The sequence below is a fragment of the Antechinus flavipes genome, chromosome 3, assembly GCF_016432865.1.
Source record: "Antechinus flavipes isolate AdamAnt ecotype Samford, QLD, Australia chromosome 3, AdamAnt_v2, whole genome shotgun sequence".
NCBI classification, from domain to species: domain Eukaryota; kingdom Metazoa; phylum Chordata; class Mammalia; order Dasyuromorphia; family Dasyuridae; genus Antechinus; species Antechinus flavipes.
In genome coordinates this window covers 616,551,708-616,560,403 of record NC_067400.1, presented here as the reverse complement: position 1 = coordinate 616,560,403, position 8,696 = coordinate 616,551,708, and positions in this window count along the sequence as shown.

Sequence of the window (8,696 nt, the reverse complement as noted above, 5' to 3'; positions counted from 1 at the left end):
TGTGCAGGTCTCTCTCTGTTATCGTTGGACAGCCCCCATCCCTGGCCATGGCCTGGCTTGGCTGTCCATTGGATTGAAGTGAGATGGAGCTGTACAAAGTCCTCAGCTCGACTCTCTCTCCAAGTCACCAGAGAATAAAAGCCAGTGGCAGTGGCGGAGGATGATCCTGGCGCCTTCCACGTCTGACCAAGCTCCAAGTGGCCGTTGGAACAAATTGTTCTCATCCGCCTATTCCTCTTGGAAGAGTCTTCACACACTTGGCTCCCTTCAGTCCCCGGCTCACCAGTCCCTTGGTCACCCTCAGTCACTGTCAAGGAGTCACAGGAGAGCCGGGTGTCAGGTGGACATCAAAGGTGAACGAGCTGCCCTGAAAAGGACTCGGGAACCCTCACCCCGTAGGTCCTAGTCCTCTGAACACCCCACGTATGAAAAAAAATGACAGCTCAAACTTTATACTGCTGTTGTCCCTGACCTCATTTGGGGTTTTCTTGACAGACATGCTGGAGTGGTTTGCCATTTCCTTCCCCAGTTCATTTTACAGATGAGGAAACTGAGGCAGAGTGAAGTGACTTGGCCAGAATCACACACTACTGTACATGATCTGGGTACCACACTTCCTGGCTGGATGATTGACCTTTATAAGTGTCAAGATTCAAGCTACAGCCAAGTTGCCATTATGCATCAGGGAAAGGCTTTCCCAAATCAGGACTTCTCTACCTAGCAGAAATCACTGGTTAAGACCCCTCAACTACTTTGATGATGGAGAAAGGGCTAACTTTGGGGAAGGCAGGGCCAAGAAAAGCCTTGGTAGGAAGCCACCTCTGAGCTAAAACTTGAAGGCGAAAGGGGAAGGGAATAGGCATTTATTAAGCAACTACTGTATGCCAGACACTGTGCTAAGTACTTTTCTAATTATCTCATTTGATCCAACAATCCTGGGAAGTAAGTGCTGTTATTACTCCCATTTTACAGGTGAAGGGAATGAGGCAGTCAGAGGGGAAGGGACTTGCCTAGAGTTACACAGCTTAGTAAAGCATTTATGTGAAGTAAAGGAGTCTATTCCAGGCATGGTATGCTGTGAGCAAAGATCCCAGAAGTGAGAGGGGGGTAGTTAGGCCAGTCTTAACTAGAATGGAGGATGAGGAGTAGAGAAGTGTGGACAAGCAGCTGCAAAGGTAGGCTGCCGTTAGACTGCGACTGTGCTGACATGAAGAGTTGGTGTTTTGTTAGAACTAAGAAGGAGCCGGGGCAGCCAGGTGGCTCAGTGGATACAGCACCAGCCCTAAAGTCAGGAGGACCTAAGTTCAAATTGGGTCTCAGACACTTAAATGCTTCCTAGCTGTCAAACTTCCCTGGGCAAGTCAAGCAAAAAAAAAAAAAAAAAAAAAAAAAGGAGCCATTGAAGATTCTTGAATAGGGGAGTAGCCTAGGCAAATCTATGTTTTAGGATTTTACCACGATGAAAGAGATCAGAAGCAGAGACCAATCACAAAAGTCCTTTGAGTTTCTGAGTCTGATTCTCTTTTTGAATGCCATTCCCATTTCTGATCCCTCATTCGGATACCTATTTCAGTTCTGAGTTTTTATCACTGTCTGTGATCATTTATTCTTGGTCCTGAGTCCCAGCCCCCATCTCTCAACTTCCCTCACTCTCTTATGGCAGATTCCCAATTTCTGGCACTGAGCCCACGTTCCTGAAACCCCGTCCTCATCTCTGAATCCCCATCCCCATATATCTAAGATTCCACCTCTATCACTAAGTTTCTTTTGTTTTAGAACCCCTGTTTCTATCCCTGTGCCTGAGGATTCCTTCCTGTCTCTGAATTTCTATTTCTGTGTCTGAGCACATATCTGTGGGCCCATATATCCATCTATCATGTCACATATCTGTCTCCTGATTTCTTTGTCTCTGCCCGTGAGTACATTCCCCAGTTTTCTAACGTTTATTAAGCGCCTACTATGTCAGCACCTACTGTGCTAAGCACCAAAGGTACAGTGACAAAAACAGTTCTCTCAAGTAATTTGTGTTCTACTTGGGGGAATAGGGAATGATATGCACATAAATAAGTAAATGACACAAAGTAATTTCTTTTTTTATTATTATAGCTTTTTATTTAGAAGTTATATGCATGGGTAATTTTTCAGCATTGACAACTGCCAAACCTTTTCTAATTTTTCCCCTCCTTCCCCCCACCTCCTCCCCCAGATGGTAGGTTGACCAATACATGTTAAATATATTAAAGTATAAGTTAAATATAATAGGTGTATACATGTCCAAACGGTTATTTTGCTGCACAAGAAGATTCGGACTCTGAAATAATGTACAATTAGCCTGTGAAGGAAATCAAAAATACAGGTGGACAAAAATAGAGGGATTGGGAATTCTATGTAGTGTTCATAGTCATCTCCCAGAATTCTTTCCCTGGGTATAGCTGGTTCGGTTCATTACTGCTCCATTGGAACTGATTTGGTTCATCTCATTGTTGAAGAGGGCCACTTCCATCAGAATACAGTATTGTTGTTGAAGTATATGATGATCTCCTGGTCCTGCTTATTTCACTCAGTATCAGTTCCTGTAAGTCTCTCTAGGCCTTTCTGAAATCATCCTGACACAAAGTAATTTTAAGAGAAAGAGAATGTTGATAACTAGAAGATCAGGAAGCACCTTCTATAGGAGGTAACACCGGAATTGTGCCTTGAAGAAAGCATGGTATTCTAAGAGGGAGATGGAAAAACAATGCACTCCAGCCATCAAGGACAGCTTATGCAAAAGTATGGAAGATGGAAAAATGACATATGGAACAAAAAATAAATTCTAATTCAGAAAATTCAGAAAAAAGCAACACGAGACACAAATGGAAGAAAATAGAAATCTGTTATAACTTGAAATGTAGATGGATTAAACAATCTAATAAAAGGAAAGAGTAACAGAATGGATAAGAAAAGAGAATCTGACTATCTGTTGCTCATAAGAAACATCTAAAGCAAAGACATGTGCAAAATAAAAATTAAAGACCGCAACCAAGTTTAGTATGAATCAGTGAATCCAAAAAGGAGTTATAATCATGTCCTCAGATAAAGCAAAAAGTTAAAAACCACAATACAGACACAAACCAACATCAATTTTAAGCTGATATGTAACAAATTGCATAGCATCTAACTTTGCAAAGGAAAATTATTACTCAAAGTAATGCAGGAGGTAGTAATACAGTAACAGTAATAATAAAAGACTTTTACTATCTCTCATATTTAGATTTATGACATCTAAGACAAAAGAAAAATATAGTATTAAATTTCAAACAAAAATTAAAAACTAAAACCCATGGCATCTTCTGAAAGAATATACACATTTCTCATTACCACAAGAAATTTGTATAAAAATTGATTGTATTAAGGAAGAGAAATAGTGTAAATAAATGTAAAAAAGTGGAAATAGTAAACATCCTTTATAGATCATAAAACAATACAAAATAATTATCAGTTTGGGGATCATGAACATAAGACAGAATTAATTGGAGACATGATAATGAAATCCTAAATAATGAGTTGGTCAAAGAAGAAATCAGAATAACATGAAAGACGATGATAATGATATAACAACATAATAAATTTCTGTCGTGTAGCTAAATAGTCTTCCGTGGAAAAATTATATCTTCAATAAAACATAACTTGTATATGGGAAACGTTGACTGGAAAGGAAAATGAATGAAGAAGAATATGAAATAATACAGCAAAGGAAGATGGGAGCCAGATTTTGGAAGACTATAAATGTCAGACTGAGGAGTTTTCCCCAGAAGAAACAGATGCATCGATGATTTCTGAATGGGAATTATATGGTCAAATCTATGTTTTAATAATATTCATTTGGCGTCTGTATGGAGGATGAGCGACAGAAAGAAAATTTAGAGATGGGGGAGGTAATTAGGAGCTCACAATAATCCATGCAAGGGATACCAAAAGTCTGAATTAAGATAGAGGCTATGTGAGTGGAGAGTATAGTTCCCTACTCCTGTCCTTAAATCCTCAGATTCAGACATAGTTAATCTCCAATTCCCAGCTCTTTCTTACTGCTCACATTTAATCAGTTGTCTTGCTGCGTTGATTTCACCAACACAATACATCTGTCAAGGGCATTTCATGTCCTGTCCCTTGTGCCAGAAATGTATGCCATCCTTATTTCTCTGTCTTAGAACAGGGATTTCCTTCAATTTCCTGCAATGCTCACTTCAAGTGTAACCTTCTATATGAAGCTTCCTTTGATCCCTACCCCAAGTGCTCTAATTATTTTGCATTCACTTAGAATATAGCTTATATTCACTTAATATAGCACTCATACTTGAGCTGCTTTTCCAGCTTCCACTGCTAGCAGCAGATTGAGGCCCCAGAGGGAAATGACTACTATTTCCTTCAGGGATTTAGGGATAATTCTGAAAAATCGAGAGTTCCTGCTATTATAGCCTCTGAGCCCCACCAATATGCTCCCAGTTATCAGTAAACTCAAATGCCATTAGCTTTTCAGGAAAGGGCATTAACTAAGAAGGTATAGGAAAAAAGAGTATGAAACATTCCCCCTATATTATAAGTATAGGTATACTCTCTCTTACATATATAAAATCTCTGAGGAAAGTGTGCTTAGACTTGAATTAAAAGTGAGACAGGGGCAGCTAGGTGGCACAGTGGATAGAGCACCAGCCCTGAAGTCAGCAGGATCTGAGTTCAAATTTGACTTAACCCTTCCTAGCTGTGTGACCCTGGGCAAGTCACTTAGTCCCAATTGCCTCAGGAAAAAATAAAATAAAATAAAAGGCGAAACAAATGTGTAGAGAACATGTGGCCAAGGTATACTTCCCAACTCCTAGTCCTATGAGTCCTATGAAGAGGAAGCTTCCATTTGTGAGTCCTCATGAATTCCCCATTAGGTGTAGCTTTCCACTGGGGTCTTCAGATTGTTCTCTTTCTAGAGTCCAAAGTTGGCCTTCCCCCTACAAGGGTTCTCATTCCCTGAAGCTGCTATCATCCTTCGGCGAGTCTTTATCTGGGGTGAAACTCCTCTGTCATCAGCCTCTACCATCCTGGTGGTTACTGCTACCACCTTTGGTCACCTATGGGACCTTCAATGGGACCTCTGGAGTTCTGAAACTTACCAGCTGAGTCGGGCAGTCCCATCTTGGAATATTTATTCATCTAAAGTCTAGAATGAATAAACTCAAAAGAAATTGATGTGCCATATGATCACAGACACATGGCTGCTAGGTGAGAAGATGTGACAGGCTCCCCCCCCCCCAACCTGGCAGTTCCAAGTAACCCTCGTCCCCCTCATTGCCAGGAAGGAAAAGCGAACAAAGTATAGGCGGATGTCACCTTTTGTATGTGTACTTAATTCCGGTTCAGCACCTTATGAGTCATCAGTTCTTTGGGGACTGAAGTAAACCGATCGAGTTTTTGACACACAGGTGTAACCACCCTCTGCCATTAATGTCCAGAGACAGGCTTCCTCGTGTTGGATTGGAACCAGGGGGGAAACGTCTGTTAAATCCACCAGAAAGTGCAAACCTGAGCGTGGCCCTCCTTTTATTGTTGTTCAGTCATCTCAGTCATGCTCAACTCTGCATGACCCTATCTGGGGTTTTCTTGGCAAAGATACCGGAGCCGTTTGCCCTTTTCCTTCTCCAGCTCATTATCTAGATGAGAAAACTGAGGCAAATAAAGCCCAGGGCCACAAACTGGAAAGCTGCGGTTCCTCTACTAGAATATAAATTGGAGATAACCTCTGATGTAAGGCACTAAAGTGAGGGGTGGTTATGCGGTTACAAACCTGCAGTGGTCTTTTGTAGAAGGTAAAATTTGAACTGGAAAGCCAGGAAAGCCAGGAGGTAGAAGTGAGGAAGAAGAATCCTTTGGACATGGAGGATACAGCTGTGAAAAGATACATAGTAGGAGTGTTATGCTAGGCAAAGGAGGCCAGGCTGAAGTGGAAAGTCCATGGGGAAGAATTATGTGAAAGAAGCCTAGAAAAGTTGGAAGGAGCCAAATAGCAAGAACTTAAAAGCTTGAGGATTATATATTTGACCTTGGAGGAACCATTGCAACCTTGGGACCCATGGGATTCTTTGAGTAGCAGAGTAGTGTGGTCAATCTTGGACTTTGGGGGGTCACCTTGGCAGTTGAACGGAGGATAGACTGAAATAAATGGGAGAAACTTGAGTCAGACCCACCAGAAACCTATTGAGATAGTCTGGGTGTAAGGTTATGAGGGTCTGCACCAAGGTGGCTAGAATATGAGTAGAGAGACAAGGAAGGAACTTATCCAGACTCCTCCTCCCCCTGCCCCATTGATCCTTGGGAGGTGATACTCTTGGAGAGATATCATGGTGGTAGAAATGATAAGGTTTGATGATGAAGTTATGAGTTTTGGGTGAATGGAAAATGGTGGTGACTTCAACAGTAACATGGAAGTTTAGAAGAAGGGAAGATTATTTTTGGTGGGAGGAGGGAGGAAAATGAAAGCTGTTTTATACCTGCTAAGCTTGTGATGTTGAGAAGTTGTTGAATTCAAAAGGTCCAATAGATAGCTGGGATGTGAGATGAGTTCTGGAGAGAGGCCAAGAACAAATCTCAGAATTCTCTGCTTAGGATAATTGAATCCATGGAAGCTGATGTTATCACCAAGTGAAATAGCAGAGAGGGCAGAAAAGAAGAGAACCCAGGACGAACCTTAGGGCTACCCACCATTAGCTAGTATAACCTGAATAAAGGGTCTGGTAAAGGAGATGGAGTGATCAGACAGAGAACCAGGAGAGGGAACCCTATCAAGAGAACTATTAATGAGAAGAGGATGGTGACAATGATGAGATTGGAAGTCAGACTGTCCAGAGTTAAGAGAGTGAGAAGAAAGGAGGTGGAGTCCCTAGATGTAGACGGTCTTCTCAAGAAAATTAGCCACTAAGATGACAGGAAAAAATAATGACGAATGCTGGAGGGGATGCGGGAAAACTGGGATACTGATGCATTGTTGGTGGAGTTGTGAAGTGATTCAACCATTCTGGAGAGCAATCTGGAATTATGCTCAAAAAGATATCAAACTGTGCATATTCTTTGATCCAGCAGTGCTACTACTGGACTTCTATCCCAAAGAGATATTAAAGAAGAGAAAGGGACCTGTATGTACCAAAATGTTTGTGGCAGCCCTGTTTGTAGTAACTAGAAACTGGAAATTGAAGGGATGCCCATCAATTGGAGAATGGTTGGGTAAATTGTGGTATATGAATGTTATGGAATATTATTGTTCTGTAAGAAATGACCAGCAGGATGAATACAGAGAGGACTGGCGAGACTTACATGAACTGATGCTGAGTGAGATGAAAGACCAGAGATCATTATCCACTTCAACAATAATGCTGTATGAGGATCAGTTGTGATGGAAGTGGCTTTCTTTGGCAATGAGAGGATCCAATTCAGTTCCAATTGATCGGTGATGAACAGAACCAGCCACACCCAGAGAAGAAACACTGGGAAATGAGTGTGGTCTACTTGCATTTTTGTTTTTCTTCCCAGGCTATTTTTACATTTCTAAATCTGATTTTTCTTGTGCAACAAGAAAATTGTATGGATCTGCACATATATATTGTATTTAAGATATACCTTAACATGTTTAACATGTATGAGACTGCCTGCCATCTAGGGGAGGGGGTGGAGGGAAGGAAGGGAAAAGTTGGAACAGAAGCAAAGAATGGTGTTGAAAAATTACCCATGCATATGTTCTGTCAATAAAAAGCTATAAAAAATTTAAAAAGAATATTTTTAAAAGAGAAAAATGAATAAAGCAGATAAATATATTAAAAAAAAAAGAAAAAGAAAATCAGCCACAAAAGGAAGATCTATGGAACTATAATTATTGGGATGATCAAGTGAGGGTTTTATGAGGGTAATCTGGACATGTTTTAGGCAGCAGGGAGTCAGCTAGTGAACAGAAAGAGTTTGAAAATAAGTGAGAGAGTAGGGATGCTAGAGGGGGTACTCTATGGGAAGATGGATTAGAATCGGGTGGCTCATGCATCTGGACAGCCGGCCTGGGCCAAGAGAAGGACCACCTCCTCATGTGAGATGGGAATCCCACATGCAGGCCAGCTTGCCTGGACCACAGAGTGTAGAAGGAGATGGGGGAGTGCTTCAAAAAACAAATGTTTTAATTCATCTTAGAGGCAACAGGGGCCTCTGGAGCTTCTTCAACAAGGGAGTGACCATCAATTCTGCTCCTTGGGACTATCCATTTGGCAGCCACGGGAAGGGTCTATGGGAAAGGGGAGAGAGCGGATGCCTGAACACCAACAAGGAAGCTCCTAAGTAACCCAAAGCAGAGATGAGGAGGGCTTGGATTCGGGTGGTGGCTGTGTGAGTGGACAGAAGGGGACAGATGCAATAGTTGGAATAGACAGGACAACCGCTGAGTGGACACGGTGTGGGCGAGAGTAAGGAATCAAGAAAGACGTCAGTAATCTTGACAAAAACTAAGTTAGGGAGAATGGTGATGGCGGAAGAGAATGAGTTCCATGGAGACATTCTGGGGATGTTTATGGGGAGCTTCAGGACATCCCGGAAGAGAAGTCCGGAAGGCAGCTGGTCCCGGAGCTCCGGAGGCGGCTCAGGGGCTGATGAGGTCCGGGAGGGAAAAGAGGAAAGGCTCAGGACAGGATTCT